Source organism: Glossina fuscipes, unplaced genomic scaffold (assembly GCF_014805625.2).
Source record: "Glossina fuscipes isolate IAEA_lab_2018 unplaced genomic scaffold, Yale_Gfus_2 2, whole genome shotgun sequence".
Taxonomy (NCBI): Eukaryota; Metazoa; Arthropoda; class Insecta; order Diptera; family Glossinidae; genus Glossina; species Glossina fuscipes.
In genome coordinates this window covers 5,266,259-5,285,599 of record NW_023998416.1, presented here as the reverse complement: position 1 = coordinate 5,285,599, position 19,341 = coordinate 5,266,259, and positions in this window count along the sequence as shown.

The window sequence follows — 19,341 nt, the reverse complement described above, 5'->3', positions numbered from 1 at the left end:
CAACCAGCACAAACCAACGCAGTACACTCTAATGGTAGGGAGAGGTAAGAACGCTGGCGAAGAATTAAAGGCCGGACAAATAAACGTTGTTCATATTGACCAAAAGCATGTAACTATTTTAAATCGCTTAAAGTCATATCAAAATACATTTATTCTATTATTCCAACTCTTTTAATGATAGTCAACAATTTCGTCTCAAGATGCAGTTTGTTGTAGGATTAGCCGAAACGAAAGCAACTTGTAAAAAAAATTTGTTGAGAGCTGTTTTCTTATTTGCAATACAGCCGGACTTTGCCAATTGAAATACTTTTTAAATGTCATCGTTAAATTAACCTCTACACTGGCTAATAAATTTTTTCTTGAGATCACATACATATATTATAAACATACTATATTGAGACTTCTGCAATTGCACCTTGCTTATACTAATAAATAATACGACGATCAATAAGTCCCGGAACAAAAAGAAGAACATCATCTATAACAAAAAAGTCCGTCTTATCTTTAGAAAGCGCCGACCCTCAACCGATTCTTGTCAATATGTCATGTCTACTTTTCATATTTTTCAAACAATGGAATAAGCACAGTTTCATTTATGAATCATACATGAAAACAATTTTATTCCAACTCTGACGGTTATATGGCGTCTGACGCACGGAGACGGGTGATTAAACTCAGAGAACATCAAAAAAATGTTGAAAATTAAAGTCAATACCTGAGTGGGTACTCAAGTTGCAAAATATAGTTGACATCCTGAAGATATGGAAAGAGAACGTATTGACGACAACAAAGTTGCTCGCGTAATGGCAAAAGAATTTTGTCATCCGGTAAGTGACAATGAGCGAAACATTTTACGGACAAGTTTAGTATGCACATTGTATTCTATTCTTCGACTTAAAGTGATAGCAATGGATGACGAATATTGTACATTACAGGTGCAGGGGAAAAATACATAAATTGAAATCAAAATTGCTGTAACGTATGCGCTTCTTCGCAACGAAGTAAAAGATACTTCCCGAATAAAGATTTCGATAAAATATTGAAAATGCTGCTGAAACCGAATCGCATTTCAAAAGTTTTAACGAATCTTTGATAGGAACTTTCCAAAAACAAAAATTGCTTTCTTTTCAAGTCCCTGGACTTATCATTGTATATGTAAGCATTTATATTTCTCACCATTTTTTTGCTTTCTCCAATCGTGTGGAGAAGATTTATTTGTTCATGGCTTCTTATTGATTAGAATGTTGTCAACAACACAACAAAGTCCTCTTGTACTCAAACTGAATTAAGATTGAAATAAATTGTAATCTTGTAAGGTGAAGAAATTACGAATGTAAACAGAAGTATTATTATACTATTGTATCCAGTTGCCCAGTTTAAATTGTTATCTTCAAGTAAGGAACCATCAACAAGAATTACATATATATACATTATTATTTATTTCACTTTGGATTTAATTAATGATGCAATGGCAAGTGCGTTAAGTAGTTAAACCATTGAAAGAAAACTGTAAAGTTTTATATAAACTCTTTAAAATGTTCTAAGCAAGTCCTTCAATATGTACCCTATACTGCTTCATCTATTATACATGCAATTCTTTACGTGTCTTCGTGATACACAATGAAAAATTTTGTTGCTATAAAAAAGCCCACTTTCCAGCCATAAATTTTTTAAAAGGGACTTTCAAAGAACAATCGTCCACAGTCCAAATTAAAAATAATAAATTTATTTGTCACATCAATTTCTTTATTATAAAATAAAAAAAAATGATACGCAATGCTATACATTTCTTGCGAAAATATTCATATCGCAGGGGTTCGCAGATTCATCCTATTCCATTCAAATTTTTCAGGTCATTTAGTATGCCAAAATAATATTTTCCATCCATTTTTGTCAAGAAATTTTGTAAACGTGAAATGTTTCATAAAAGAAGTAAACGGCCACGGCCCACCATTATGTAACCTAACCCGCTTCGCTTAACACAATTTTTCAAAATAAGTCACTATATGTGAAGCAGTCGAAAAAGTGGTCCTACTCCAACCCATTTCACTATCATATGTCCTTGGACCGAAACACAATAGTTTAACAAATTTCATTAAAATATTTCAAAAATTACGATGCATAGGTTGAACACAAATGTGCGGCCGGGCGGGCATACTTAAATCGATTAAGAAAATTACGCTAAGTGGAGTGGTGATGACGGATGGATGATGATGACCCAAGTTCTTCGAGTTGTTGCAGATATCCAGACAAACTTCATATATCCCCATTACGAGTGGTATAGCATATAAAAATCATAAAATACGATATAAGCACAAATGCCGCTAAGATGAAATATAGAAGCGTATAACTTTGAAAAAAAAGCATCTGTGAATTGAATTCACCCATTAAGATAACACATAAGGAATGCATTTCTGACCAGAAAGTCAGCTTTCACTAACTCAAGTAAACTCTGTAATTTAGATCTTGAGATCCAGCCTATCTGCGGGAAGGTAAAAATCAAGAGTCAACGTCAGAAATTAACACAAAAATAATGAGTTCCAAAAGTGGGCGTACAATTTCAATTGTAGATTTGAGCAGTGAATTGTACATTTTCTTTTCAGCGGTACCTCTGAATATGCCTTCCTGCGTAAATGTTTCAATTTTGTGTTAAACTTTTTAATTTGGTACACTGCGTAGAGAGAATGTCAGTGGGCGACACATACCCCACATACCACAATTCTTAAAAACTCCTATTCATGTTATTGGAAAAATCAAAAGAAAAAAGATGTAAATATCTAATACGGAGTCTACAAAAAATATGAAGCTACTGCAAAAAATATCTCAAAATTAACGACTTATCTTTAAAGAAAAAAAAAAAAATTTTGCTAATGTTTTGCCCTGGGCTGTATAATAACAAAATACTTGCTTGGCGAAATGTCATCTTCTGATCATAACACGTATATGACTAAAAAAGAAGTGTACATAAAAAAAAAAGAATTTTCCATACACATATAATAAAATTTGTAGCAGGAATCGTTAACTTGAGGCTAACGAAGAACGTGTCATCCATATATGCTAAATACATGCTTGGATGCCTCAAAATGAAAAAAAAAAAAACTATTCGTATATATATTTATATGTATTGTTTTAACCACAATATTGCTTTTACCTTACGGAAGTACTTAACTACAATTGCAACAAGAAACATAGCAAACGAAATAAATGAGCAAAAAATATACCCGAATAAAAATCCCTAAAAACAACAATAACCAGGAAAAAAAAACAAATTCTAATCTGGATGAGATAAATAATTATTAGTATGCTGCTATCACTGCTACTAACGCTACTATGACTACCACTGTTGCTACTACCACTGTCACTATTATTGCTACTGCTACTGGTTATATCACTACTACAGCTGATGCTTCTACTTATGCTACTACTGCAACTACTATTTACTACTTCTATTATAAATGCTACTGCTACTGTTGCTACCATTGCTACTATTGCTGCCACCGCTACTACTACTACTTCTACTGCTGCTAATGCCATAAAAAAATGTAAAGCTGTGTATATAGACTAAACATACAGATTATATTGACATGTATATTGATATTTGTATATGTATATATATGTTTATATATATATATATATAAATTTGTATATACAAATTTGCATCAAACTAAAAGTTTAGGAAAGCAATATGATGAACCAAGGGACTGAATAGAACCGAATTGAAAATAGTAGAAAACATCACGCGACCACCGCACAGCGCGGAATTGCTTTTAATTCAATTTATATTTACACACAAATGCCTTCTTGAAATGAAAGTATATATGAATGCAATTTGGTTTAAGCACTTCTTCTGCTTACTATACGTTTATATGCACGAATTGTTCATTTTCTCTCTCACTCCCGTTCGAAGATGTGCATGAATACGTATCCGCGTCGAGATATTTGTTGTTAATGTTATATCGCTACTGTGCTGTTGTTTTATTATTGTGCCCCGACCGTAAAATGTATTTTTGGTGGCAAATGTAGCTCCCGGATTGTTTTCGATAGCAACAAACAAAAAATGAAAATAAAAACAAAAACCAAAAAAAAAAAAAAAAAAAAAATTAAAAAACAAGACCATATAAAAAATGGTTTTTAACACCAAACCCCCGCAATAAAGAAAAAGATACTAAAATCATGCCTATAGGAATGTTATAAATAAATTCATATGTCTGTAAATGTGTTTAGAATGTATATTTACTCTTATTTGTACGCGCATACGTCTATCTGCGTACGTACGTACTTGCATGTGTATAGCTGTTTGATAATTCATGCAGTGACGATTTCAAATTCATAGAATACTTATGTAGTTGCATGCATTCATAAATAGAATATTTACTAACAATGGATATGGACATGAAAATTTACGGTATAAAGAAAATTTTTAAGTAGAGAGAGAAACGTTTACGTTTCTAACGTATATTTAAAGTTTTTAGATTTTATTTCCTTGGATTAATCTTACAACAACACCAACACGTACGCATAGAAGTATAAAATAAATTCATGCACAAGCAATTGTCATTGCTAATGACTTAAGTGATGGCGGTGGCCTGTATCGCTCAATTATTTGTTTTTTTCTTTTTTCTTTCGTTCTTTCTTTTTCCATTAGAAGATCATTAGATGCAGACAAATGTAGGCCCCCAGAGAGCTGTTCCTTAAAGTAACAAGATGTGTTAATGCGTAAAACGTGAACATACTACCAATCCGTTGGTATTATTGCCAGCATTTTTCTTTGCTTTGCTTTATAGAAAATAATGATTTTTTACAATTTTTTTTTCTTAAACAATTTAATTTATTAAACGCATCAAATCCATCCAAAAGCAAAATAGTGCGCTACCTTAATCCGCATATAATTATGCAGAGAACTTATATAAATTATATTCTCACATGCGTTCTTAATCTCGCCCTAATCTTCTCCAAGTTTATTGAAATATTTTAAAAAATTTATGAAATTAGTGGAAACTATTTTGATTGAACTTATGTGTAAAAAAAGAGCGTTTACATGAAGTGTTAGACGTTCTTATATATCCCAGTAAAGCGTAAAGTTCGCTAAATCAGATTCAGGATCGAGTAACTTTGGTAATAGTAACATAAATATCTCATAATTCCTTATAATGACAATCCATAAATGAAAACGTAAGCGAATCAAATCAGCTAAACGAAGCGAAGGCCAATAGCTTCTCACATTTTTATGTTTTCTTCAAAACATAGAAGATTTTCTCACAAAATCAAAGACTTTTTTCGCCTGCATTTGGATTGGAGATGGACAACTTTTCTCTACCTAAATTCTATCATAAATAAAATAGAAATTGTTTTCGGGCATGACTCAATCTTTGTACCCATCACCGTTACCCTAGAAAAAGCCAAAAAAAAAAATGAAAAGAACTAAGTTCTCGTACTCCGTAATATTGCATAACGTGATTGATTTTTTTTATTTGCAGAATAAAAGTGACAATTTATATGGTGTATGTGTTGTTCTTTATGAATAACAAACAAAAAAAAACGAAAAGCAAAGATGTTCACCGTTTTTGTTGCATAGGCATAGGTTATAAACGTTGCAGCCGTTTCCTTTGACCGGTTTAGGTTATTTTCGAATCCTTTTGCAAATTTTTTTTTGTAATCGATATCTACATTTCTGCGAGCGGGGGAATGTTTACCAGAGACACTACATCGTTGGACAAACAAACAGACGGACAAGTTGAGGTGCATTCTAAATTTGAAACTGGCCAAGAATTAATATACATTATGGGGCTTTTGAAATTGCTTTCTACGCCGTTATAAAGATATTGAAAATATTGCGTCGGCGTGGTCTTTTTGCCCATTTTTCTACTGCTACTACAGCATCGTCCATAGAATATGCCTTTTGTACTACAATTTATGAGTAATGAGCATAAAACGAACTTTTTCCCTTTGGAAAAACAAAAGAGGTCCCAGTTTACATTTTTAATTCCAAGCTACGTGCAAGAACTTCCAATGTTCCAATGCCTAATTTTAACGCGATAGCTTTAATTTGGCAGCCAAGAGAATGTTTACAATAGACATTATACAGGTAGACAGACTGTCTTGCTTAATTCGATTGAGAATTTGAGACTTTGCAGTTTCCTTCAGGGCGTTGCAAACATTTCGAAAAAATAAATATACCCCCCCATTCTTCGTCGATGGATAGCAAAAAACTATAGGCGGGTTCTTTGAAGGAAAGCTAAACAAATCCAATGCGATATAAAAAAATATTTAAATTATGTGTTAGCTGAAATATCATACAGATAGTCATGACTATTTTTATTCAAAGCAGCAATCCATATGAGCAACACATTTCAGTTCAGCGATGTGATTAAGCTTGCAAATCGAGGGCGTGGAGTAAAATTTTATTTATTCTGAATTAATAGCAGACAGGTAATGTTTTTATTAGTTCACTGCATTACTCGGTATCTTCGTTTGCATGCTTTCGTACCATCCAAGCATCTAATTACCTTCCCAAGGCTGATTTTTCAATATTTGGTAAACAACGTAACGCTCATTTAAGTCAGCGTCAATGTAAATTTTGCATTTCAAAAACAAATGGCATTGAAAACCACATTAACAAACAATTCTGAAATTACTATATAAGAAATATTTCAGTATGAAAATTCTAACAATTGCTGAGCGATCAGTTTAGAACGACTTTTGCATATCTACTTTTTCAAAACAGAATTGATTAAAAATCGCACCAAAGAAATATTATTGAAAACGAGTTTAACTTTTTAAACCTAAACATTCATGTTCAAGTCTGAGTTATGGGCCCAAACTTCAGACATATGCCCCACCCACCAGTTTTTCATATTAATTTTTAAAAATAACTACCCACACTAGTAGGTAATTAATTTGACGCATCTTGAAAACACAATAACACCATGAGCTATATACTACTACCACTATACTACTATACACTATAAGCACTTCCTCCAATAGTCTTTTTTTTGCTAATTACTCGCATGAGTAGCCGAGTAGTTAAGAAGCGCGACCACTGTTCGCAGGTTGCTCCAATCTCAAGCACAGTAGAGTTTACTTTGATCGTAGACATAGTGAATGCTAAGTTGTGCGATTGGGCACACACCCATTGGGCTGCGGACATCGCTTTTCTATCTCATTATCCTTTTTTCAGATTCTCGCCAGGTTGAACAAACAGAGAACATCCCTGAGTGAGGGGAGCGTACAAAAAAAAAACTGCAATTTTAGGAAATGAACATAACAACCGATATAGACTCAGTCCTTTTAAAGGTTACTTTTGAAGACACAATGCTTTTCTTATAAACTCTACTTTTAAGGGTACGATGCAAAAGTCTATTTCGCCTACCTGCAAAAACGATCTTATACGGAACCGTGCGCCCCAAACTATAATCTAAAATTTCGAATGAGATCTTATGTAAGATTTGCACCTACGCATCGATGAGAGTTGCATTTGACGTTTGCTGTGCGAGTCTAAGCCAACTTTGAAATTTTACCTCTTCGTGGTATGTTGCCAATTCCCAAACAAATTCAATACGTTTTCGATGTTTAATTAAATGCTGAAAAGAAATGGCATCTTCACATATGACTTCTCTACGTAGGGTCCATCTCATTTGGCAACCATGCTCGGCGTTTGCCAACTCATAAAAAATTGCCAAAAAATTTAACCAATTGCACAAGTATTTTATACATCATCCTAACCATTATCACTGTGTACAGATCCATTTCTATCTGAGTATTGAAGACTCTCGAAATTGATCCCTTTAAGAAATCCGGATATTTTATGTTAGCGAGTATCGTCCAATTAGTTTAAAATCTCACGCTTGTTAATGGTTATGGATACATTAACGCGTATTTCTCGGAGTGGTAAGATTAATCTTATATATCCTCGTTATATAAAGCATTGTAAAGCTTGAGGAAAATAATTAAACAAATATGGATCACTTACTTCTATTCTTCGTTGAAAGTTGTAATAGGAGTTATCGATTAAAATAGAGAGAGTGTGTATGGATTTGAATACGCTTCGTATAAATAAGTGCACGCAATTAATATATCGCTTTCAACATCTGTATGAACTTATTTAGCATAGTTGAGAAACAGAAATTGTTTTTCCTCTACAACGCTCTATCTCGACCATCAGACAAATCAAAACTTAATCTTAATTTTGCCTCTCGCTCAATTCAAAGTACAAATCGTATACAAAATTAAAAAAAAAGAAAAGAAAAGAAAACCGATATGAAACCATATGGAATCACCAATATTGACCAATACAATTGAAATTACATTGCATATGCACATGTGTATAAATACCTATAGATTCATAAGATTCCCTCCATAAATAACGAAATGAAGTAATGGTACATGTATATATATATATATATATTACAATTGCAAACAAGAAGAACAACATAAGTATTTAATAATAAAATAAAAAAAGAGAATAAAAATAAAAAACAAATCACCACATGGCTGGCTAGCATGAAGATATTTGTTTTTATTTTTTCCATTTTTTGCCTTTTACTTATATGCAGTTATGGCTGCAGGGGTTTTTAAGAATACATACTTGTATGTCTGTTTGTGGTTACATGCATCCATATACATACATACATACATACATACATACATACATATGCTCACTTGGTGTGCATAATATATTTGTAGCAACGTTATTTCTTGCTATAAAAGTAACCTCTTCTCTCTGGCAGTGTGGGTCTTTTTCAATTCGATATAAAAGAACCCCCATTCTATAATCAAACATATAGTATTAATATGTTCAACAGCAACAACAACAACAACAACAACAACAAGAACAACAATAATAAAAACGGTCGAAAGAAGTAGAAAAGCAAAAATAGAAAGATTTGTATTGCGGTGCTGGTGGCTGCAATTAAAATTGTTGAGAATCAATATTTATTTATTATGTTCTTTTTGCTGTTAAATCGTTTGTTAAGAATTTTGCAAAAACGAAAAACACTGAACACTGAACATATGTTCAAACCCTATTGCGATCGTATGGGAACTTAAAAAAAGAACAATTATATGTGACATATGTAGTTCGTAAAAAAAAAAAAATAAAAAAAAAAAAAAAATTCAAGCTGTTCTTTAGCTCTTTTACAAATGACCAATAAACTTAATGACTGGCTTGAATTAAAAATTTCATTACAATCGATAGAAGAAAGTACTTTTAAATTCAATTTAAAATTTTAAAAGTAAAAAGTCTAAATACCCATAAGACATAAATTTTGATCGCTTAAGACCTTAAGCTTCAATACAAATAGAAAATTGCTTCCAAGCTTCCTTTAAATCAATAGGTCGGTTTTCTCTCAATTAGCATACCTACGTAGTAAAATTTCTAGTATTCCCGCATATTGTAAGAGCAAGTAGAGCAAAACAAAACTCTTGTTATCGCGTTGTAGAAATACCGTTATAAGGACCTGAAACCGTTTTGCTTTTCGTATGAAACCGTGTTGCACAACACCATCATATGAGAAGGTTACCTGTAAAAAAAACTACATGATTGTAGGCTATGGCTACGAATCTATTCTGACGCTTTGAAGATTTCTTTCCTTCCAGTTTTGTTTATTTACTTATGTTTAATTTAATATTTTTTTTTCTATTTTAATTGAATTTAAAATACTTATACCATAAGATGATCCAGGCGATGTAACAAATGTTTGCGTAGCAAATTCGCACGATTGAAAGTTGTGATGGAAAAGGGATAAGCACTCAGTGTATTTCTTGAGGCCGTATTAATTTCTTCCAAAATATAAGCGTGCATGTCCGCGACTCACACATCCTCCTTAACCTTGGATTTCTCATTAACTAAGGAATGTCTGCGCTAAATTTCAGCTTACTGTCTTCAGTTTTGCATCTACAGCGATTCCACAAAGCTGTAAAATTATAAGTTAAACTAATCCATTTTCGGGGAAACAGCTATAAATCTTCGGCATCTTCAAAATTAAGGAAGGGAAAAAATTTTGTGCACAATCGTTTAAAGGGAAACGTGAAAACCGACCTAATCTGGCCCAAGGAAGAGCGCTATTCAAAATGTTTCGCTTCGGTCCACCTTTCGACCACTTTCCTATTCTTATGTAATGAACTATTTAAAAAAAACGATATACGAATAATTTTGAAGTGATGTAGACTATTCAATAGTGAGCCGTGGCCTCATCCTTGTTGATATTCTGGCCGTATTTTGAACATTGAAACGTTCAAATCGATTAATAGGTTTTAGTAACGTTTGGTTTTAACCGTTTCATCGCACTTTGAGAGACCACATCCTTCTAAGTCCATCAAATACAGAGTGTTGTCTTTCTGCTCTAGCAAATCGCTTTTGCGAGAGGTATGATTGATACGCCTAAGTATACCGGTGTACTTTTCGTTCCGGTGTAATGCAAAGGGAAGTAACTTCGAGGGAAGACTATCGTTCGAGGAAAAAATACTGCTATTAGCGAATAGTCTTTTTTTTACACAAACATCGACAGACTACCCCGTAATATGTTGTGAGTTTAAAATCCTTGTCCAATCTTATAAGGCCATCTACAGACGAATTTCGATCTCAGATTGACATACGTAGTAGACTAGTGTCTCCCATAACAACTATCTGTAAGTTTAAAAGAATTTGAAATTTTTTTCTGTTTATAAGAAACATATGAGCAGCTATTTTAGTATAAAAAAATATTATTAATATGCATAAATATATTCATGTATTACATATAGATTTTCGTTTATTATTTACAAATTATCGTAGACATACATGCATACACTGATAAATTTCAATGCATTTTTCTCTTTTACAAATAACAAGAAAGAAAATAAAATTACCGACCGCACTACATTTTTCACCTCAAAGTCAATGTAATGAAAACGGTGTTAATTCAATTATAACAAACATCAATGAACTAATGCATATAGTGTATACATACACACAAACATATGTTCTCCCATACGCTCCGGTACATAATGTTGATGGTTGTTTTTACATTCATATATATATGTATATAGTTCACCTGGTATTTCACTTACCATTCTTTACTACCACACAGCCACATGGATATTATAGTGGTTTTATTTGTTTCATATAAACGTGCTCATGTGTTAGAGTTGCTGTGTGTAGATGTATGTGCATGTTGTATGTATTATAGCTGACGTAATTAAAATGCCAAATATTTATTCAGGTAAATAATAATTTTAAAAGTGCTTACGTTGCGCGTGCTTACGTGCTTACGTGCTCACGTCTCGCTTTGCTCAAAGTCAAGAAAATATAAGGTGGAGACCAGGTGTTTAAGGGGTAACATTATTCTGTAGTTTTTAAGACATTGCAAGCAATGATGCAAAATATCCTTTATATGATATTCTGAGCGACTCTAGAGGGGATTTCTCTAAAGAAAACTAAAAGGTAAGAATTTTTTCATGCAACTTTAACAAAAAGAACATTTGCTGTAGCGTTAGACGCCAAAGGGTTATTTTTACCCACAAACGCATAAACGAAAACCAAACTAATGAGAAAACTTCATATAGGATAAGACGAATTGAAAATGCCTGCCATGGAAGTTTTTATACTTGATACATATCTTCATATATGCTATGTAAGCAAACAAACGCTTTTACTAACTTAATATACTTTATAAAGAATGGTAGCAAAAATTTATTTTCAACGCACACGAAAACGTTGGAGAATTGAAGAAAATGAAGAAGATAGTAAGAGAAACTTTTTAGAAAAATGTTAAACTACCGACTAGGTGCTGCTGCCAATGTCGGTCGTAACTTAGCACTGGTTCAGCCGGCGTTGTACAGTTTTTGGTCGCCATCCGCAAAATGTTTATCGTATGCGATTCAATTCACCACGAAAACGTTTGAGAAAATATTGCAAAAGTTTTTCGCTATAAAACGAAAGCACATAAATTTTAAAATCAAGGAGGTGAACACATTTGCAGTACCTTTCAAGACAAGAAAAAAAAAAATAAAATAATAAAAAATCGCCTCGTACCCACACAGACAAGCAAAAAAAAAAAAAAAAAACCAACAACAACAACAACAACAACAACACAATGAAAATAGAAAGAAAGCTTGACTAAGAAAACAAGTAAGACAAGGAGAAATATTGTAGAGAACATGCAGACAAACATACGCTCACATGCATACGCGCGCACACACCTTGACAACACTAAAATTCAAACAACGACAGTCATATACTGTTAAAAATTGTTCCACTTTGCAAAACAATTTTGCGTTATTGTTGCCACCGTAATATGGTTGTTACAGTTATTGTTTTTCTTCAACCGTAGCAATAAAAACAGAAACAAAAAACAATTTGAAGGAATTTTCAAGGAAATAAAATTTTGAAAGAAACAAAATTGTGAAGAAAAAGGTTTATTTTTTAATTTTCAATATCGTGGAAATAAATTTAGAGTTCTTTTGTTTTCGCTTGTCTCCCCTTTTGCTCTTGGTGTTGTTGTTAATAGTTAGTCATACATACACATATATGCGATATATTAAATGTAAATTATTTTTTATTAGGTTTTTTCATGCTTTAAAAGTCTACAAGTCAATGATATATATCTTGCAGTCTGTAGGAAAGAAAAGTTTATTAATTTTTTTTTTCTTCCAAATAATTAGCAATAGAAGATAAAATTGCTTTAGATACAATGTACAGATGAATAGGAGTGTGAATAAATTTCTGCCGATGTTTTCATAAAAATTACCATTTATTACAGACAAAAACTCCATAAAATATTTTATTTCATTTTATTGTTCATCGTTAACCAGTACTTCTCGCACCAGAGCAATCAATTCGTGCCAGTTTTCGCCTTAGGAATAGAAGTCTCATTCAAGCAGACAATGGTTTGTCGATTGTGTTTATCAGAACAAATAATGTCTGATAAATACAACTATCACATTCCAGTTGAGGGCGACTAACGTGGCCTGCAAAATCAATGTCCTATGACATTAAACGTCATCATGCTAAAGCAACTCGTAATGCGCTACCACCAGTTAACCTCGTGGCAATTTTTTTTTTTTTTTACTTAGCAGATATATCAAGCTGCTCAGACGCCAAAGTAGCTTACAAAGGGAGCACTTTCAGATAGACAAGTTACAGCTTCATCTCGTGACGTATAATGCTTGTAATGTTTTTCCTTACAAAACAGCGAGACCTTATCCAAAGTCGCCTTTGGAAACCATCGTCCGTGGTCTTTCCTACCGGAACTGCTATCTCCACTTTCAAGTCAAACGTTCGCCTTCTCTTTCTCCATGCCTCTTTTCCTACAATTCTTCCTGCTCACCGCAGTAACCGCGGCATTCCCTGAGTGGCTGCTCATAGAAAAAAAAAAATGTAAAAATATAAACTGAATTGGAATTTTCCAACCATCACAGACATACTAATGTATTAAAGGGCACTTACCGTGTACATGCTTATAATCGAAATCATCATTTCAATGCCAAAGACATCCTTCCAGAAGTACTACAAATTCTCAATATATTTCACAATGAAACCGGTAATAAGTCTTCATAAGCATAAATCCGCCTCGGAATTCTCGCCAAAGTCTAGGTCAAATAAAATATGTTTCGATTATCTGCTTAAAGGATTACAAGAACCTCGAGCTTACAGAAAACACATTTTTTTTGGACCTTATAGTATCTCAAGTGCGGTAGAGTTTTCAAAACAGACGTTCTTAGATTCTGGTGTTGGAATTTATTGTCTGGTTAAATTAATAATAATAAAAATAATATCTAGTAGTAAAAAAATCATAAAATATTTTTCTAAAATCAGTTAAAGTAAATTGTTGGACGAGGGAGACCTCGGAAACTCCAACTAATGCTGTGTTAGTTGTAAATTTTATCGGTGTTTTTCTCAAAGTCAGTCATCTCTTCTGAGCAGTACTTGGTTACAGTTTGAACGAAGGCTTCGGTCTTTCTTTGAATAAAGCTTATTATTTTTCAAGGCAACATATGGTGTAGATGTTATCGAAAACTGTCTTTTTGCATAGAAGACTGGAAAAAATACATTTTTTTTTTTTTTTTTTTTGATCCTAATATTGCCACGCGGTGGCCTTGAGCCCTTTTTGAGTTTCAAAGATAAATGAAATTAATCTGTAAACAAATACAATGACATTTTATTTACTCCCGGAATTCTTATAAGTGACGGAGAGCTTCAAATTATATGATAAGATTAGGGTTAAATTCTTCATCCAATCACTTGCTCTATTTGCCTGCTAAGAGAAAACATAGCTTCTGAACCCAGATGAAGTTATCACGAATTATCCTGACCTTTGGAAAGATATTTTCTGAAAACCACGCCCCAAAAATTGAATTTTCCTTGCATCTATTATTATTATTATTATTAAAAGCATCATGCCTTAATGTGCCAACTCAAACTTGTTTAAATAATTATTATGATTTTCATAAAATCAATATTGTATTACTAAAACATCGTCTTTCACATCTGACGCTTGATTTCTCAACCGGTAGTATTGAAAACTTAATGCCATCGTTCTACAATACATTAAATCTAGCTATTGCTGCATCTGTTCCGATCAAGCATTGTCGACCTCGAAGCAGATGTCCCCCGTGGTTTAATAAGACAATTAAATATCACAAGAATAGAAAAAACTCGCTATTCAAAAAATATTCGAAAAGTGGCTCTGCGCTTGACTATTTCGCTTACTCGGTGGCGAGGCATAGATTTAACTCCCTCAACCATCATTATTACTGCAGATACCTTCAGTTCATTAAATCCTCTCTGTTTGCTAATCCTAAATTCTTCTTTAAATTTGTTAACTCTAAAAGAAAAATTTCCACATATCCCTCTCATGTTTCTTTTAATGGCTCTGGTTCCTCGGATGATTTTGAAATCTCAAATCTATTTGCTGAGTATTTCCGACGAAACTTTTCGATTGCTAATTTTGAGTTATCAGGAAACTACCCATATCCTATAACTAACTCGGTTTCAATACCTAACTTGGTTATTTCGGAAGATGATGTTTTCAAAGGGTTAAGTTCTCTAAAATACAGTTGTTCGCCTGGACCTGATGGAATTCCATCATGTGTACTTAAATCTTGCGCTGTCGAGTTGTGTGGTGTGATCTCAAAGATTTTTAACATGTCCTTGTGTTCAGGTGTTTTCCCTTCATGTTGGAAGAGTAGTTTCCTTATTCCTATCCACAAGAGTGGAAGTAGACAATTTGTTGAGAACTACAGAGGCATAGCCAAGTTGAGTGTCTTGCCCAAGTTGTTCGAGCGTATTGTGACTCAGCATTTAGCCTTTGCCATTAATTCGTATATTTCTCCGCACCAGCACGGCTTTCGGAAAGGGCGATCTACAGTCACCAACTTGTTAGAGTTTACCTGTCATGTTTTCAAGGCTTTTTCTAGTGGCTCTCGCACAGATGTTATTTACACTGATTTAAGCAAAGCATTTGATTTGGTTAACCATAGACTACTTATCTTTAAACTCCAAGCCTCTGGTTTCCCACCCTACTTAGTGAAATGGATAAGCTCTTATCTGCACAATAGATCCTTCAGAGTTTTGTTTAACTTCATTAGCTCGGATGAATTCCCCGTTACGTCTGGCGTACCTCAAGGAAGTCACTTGGGTCCCATTTTATTTAGTTTATACATTAACGATCTCCCATCGGTGGTTAATTCCAGCCAGATCTTAATGTATGCTGATGATGTGAAACTGTTTTCTTCCTTCTCTGTTGAATCGCAATCACATCAGCTTCAAGGTGATTTAGATAATTTTGTTGCATGGTGCTCTTTGAATCTCCTGCAACTAAATCTGAGTAAATGTAAGAAGCTTTCATTCTCAAGAAGAAAGTCATTCATTACTCAGTATTTCATAGATTCGCATAAGTTGGAGGACGTCGATTCGATTACGGATTTAGGCGTCCTATTTGACCATAGGTTACGTTTTAACTTGCATATTGAGCTCTCGATTAGCAAAGCTAGGTCCGCGCTTGGTTTTATAAAAAGGTGGTCCAAAGAGCTTGATGATCCCTACATTACGAAAAGGCTGTACATGTGTTTGGTTAGACCCATACTCGAGTATGCCTCAGTTGTGTGGTCTCCTTCATATAGGTGCTACGTAGATTCAATTGAATCAGTTCAAAAGCAATTCTTGCTGTTTGCCCTTAGAAATTTGGGTTGGGATCCGATTGCCTCTCTTCCTCCGTATGAAAATAGGTTGCTTCTGCTGTCCCTACCGTCTCTTGAGAAACGTAGATTTGTTCTTGGCGTTTCCTTTCTAATTAAAGTAATAAATGGTGCTATTGACTCGCCTTCATTACTTGGTGAAGTAAGCTTCAATGTCCCTAACCGCTTCTCTAGGCACTTTATCTTGGTAAAGCTTAATCAGTGTAAATTTAATTATGAGCTGTTCAATCCGCTCAGAGTCGTTTGCAAGAACCTAAATGACGTCTACAACTTATTCTCGTTATCGGACTCTTTAAAGTCCATTAAAGCAACATTGCTTAATACGCGCGATTTACCTATGTCGTATTTAAACTAGCTTTTATCCTTAAAAAGTCGTTACGTTTCGAAAGTGAATTATTGTCAATTTATTATCGGTTGCCAGGCTTATGCATGTTTGCGATGGCTTAGGGGTTCATTTGCAATTTGATCCTGTACCGGTTGTAAGTGTGCTCCTATGCTGATAGTGTACATGCTTTTTTTTCTTTTTTCTTTTTCTTTTTTTTTTTTCTTCTTATTTGTTTTATTATGCTTATACTCAATTTTATTGTTAATTAATATTAGTTTTGCATTAAGAGCCTATTGAACTCGACTGCTATTTGTTTAGTTGAGTTTCTAGTATAAGTGGAGTAAAATAAATAAATAAATAAATAATCAGCGTTTAAGGCTAGCGGCTTCATTGAAAGTTTGGCTGCGCAGAAAGTTTAAACCCACGACTATTCTACCACCTAAATGAAAGTTTTGTTAAGCAAGCAATGCCAAGATATTGCGGTTTTATGCGCTTACAAGATTGAATAAAATAAGTCTTATATTATACTTAAAAAAAAAGAAAGCTTTTTCTACCTTTCAAAACTCACATATCCCTTTAAGCTATCACTTATCCAATTCTTTTTTTAATTTTCAAATAAGAAGAACAAAATATTTTTAAAAAGAAAATCTCTTAGAGTTCAATGCAAAAGTTTCTTTAAATAATTTTGCTCAATAATGCTGAAAGTATTCCATACGAGAGAGAGAGAGAGAGAGAGATAGATAGAGCTTTAACATATCACGCACGGAGTCTTTGGAAAATATTAACAAAATAAAAATGAAGACAATAGTGACAAGTTAATCCCTTACGCACAATAGCTGTTGCTGTATGCTTTCAAAATGAAAACGTGGTCAAAAGTTCTTTTTTCCTAATTAACACCTTAAGTTAATTTGAAAAATGAAAGCATGTTACCATCGAATGCACGACACGACAAGAAGTTTTATATCTCACATTGTTTTCTCTACTCTATTAGAAATTTGCGAAAAACTTTTGTTGGTATCGTTTCAAAAACGCTACAAGCCGAAAACGCAAAATTTAGGTTAAATTATTTTGCGTTCAGTTTAACCTTCAATAAAGAACATGATGGTTGACATTTTTCTTGAAAATAGAAAATTGAAAATATTTGCAAAGATGCAAAGTGTTGGTTATGACTTGTCAAAAGTTAAGCATAGAGGATTTCCGAAGATTGCAACAGAGAAGTTGGCAAAGTTTAATTAAATTTTCCTTTCAACATTTCCCCCATGTACGAGTCTGTATGCCAAGACATGACAAATAACTCTGAGCGAGCTGGCGAAGTTAATGTGAAACAAATACACTTTTTAATAATTCTCTTTACAAAGGCAAACTTTCTACTTTTCTTACACACAACACGACAAGAATAAAGACAACTGATATGAAAAGATATTATTTGGAAAGTTTCTGATCGTTTGATAATACATGAAAGCGTTAAATACCATTTATCGCTGGGCCGATTAAAAAATGCTCACATGCTGAGCGCACGCACTGCATATATCTAAAGACAAAATGAATCTCCTATCTTTATAACCGCTCCGTGTATGTGTTTTAACTTTGAAATGTATTAGAATTAGCGAAGAAACTCTATAAATATGTTTGGACTTTAAATGAGAACGTGTTGCCAATCTAAACGGGCAATGACAATAACAATGAAGATAAGGATTGACAGACAAATTGCTTTATTTTTATTTCGGTCACAAAAGACTACAGCAATTATATAGTTATTTTATAGGTAACATCTTTTCTTAATCAGCCAAACACACACACACACAGTCAAACTTTTTCACAGACTCATTAACCCATCTGTATGTTGATGGCAAAATTTTGTTTGCAAATATTAGTTTGGGGAAAAAGAAATCCATTATTTTTTCGGTAGATGGCTGCACTGATAGATTTCTCGTAAAGTATCGATCAAACAATTTCAGATTTATGCTCGTTGGAAAGGTGAAATTTCGCAGTAAAAAAAATTCTTTTAAATCCGACAATCCGAAACAAGTTAAATAAAGTCCTGAAGTTCATATAAAAATAATGGATTTCTTTTTCCCCAAACTAATATATTAAAAGACTTGATAGTTTAAGTTTTAATAATACAGTCTGTAGAATAATAGAATATGCACATTTATTACGTCACATGAACAAAGGTGAGTGGAAGCGGCGCGCTCTCAAGCAACGTATTCTTTATCAACTAAAAACTTTAGTTTTAGTTTAACTAATAATGTTTTGTTTTTTTTTTTTTCTCTTGAGTATGACCAATCACTCAGGCTATGTCCCCTGTACACGAAGTACAATAAGGATCAGAAAGAAGTAAAGATGGGGAATGGCTGCAGTTTAGTGGGAGTGGATCTAATCAGCAAATATCACACCTTTACCGACAGACTGTAGTTGCGGCCGTGTTTGAGATATGAGTCCACGGACACTGACTTAATAATCGCGATCCTTGCCTAGTCGGCCAGTCAGGCGAAGTTTAGCTAATAATATGGGATCATAGGAGACTTGTAATATTTCTTGCTAAATTTAAAGGGCTGCTTTGTTCATTCAGTTTGATTGAAGACATTTAATCTTCGGCTAATATGCTACGTACTGCAGTTTAAGAGTTAGCGAAGAGTACTTCTTTCAACTCTTCCTTAACATAAAACTCGGATTTTTCAACATATTTTACAAGCCCCATGACTGCTTTGGGTAAAATCAAGTGCATTTCTATAAATGCTATCACGCAGGTTCTATGGTAATATCGGGCTGCCAACCTATGGCAGTGTAATACCCAATTTTATCGGAACAATTTTTCTATTCGTTATCAACTTGCAGTTCAC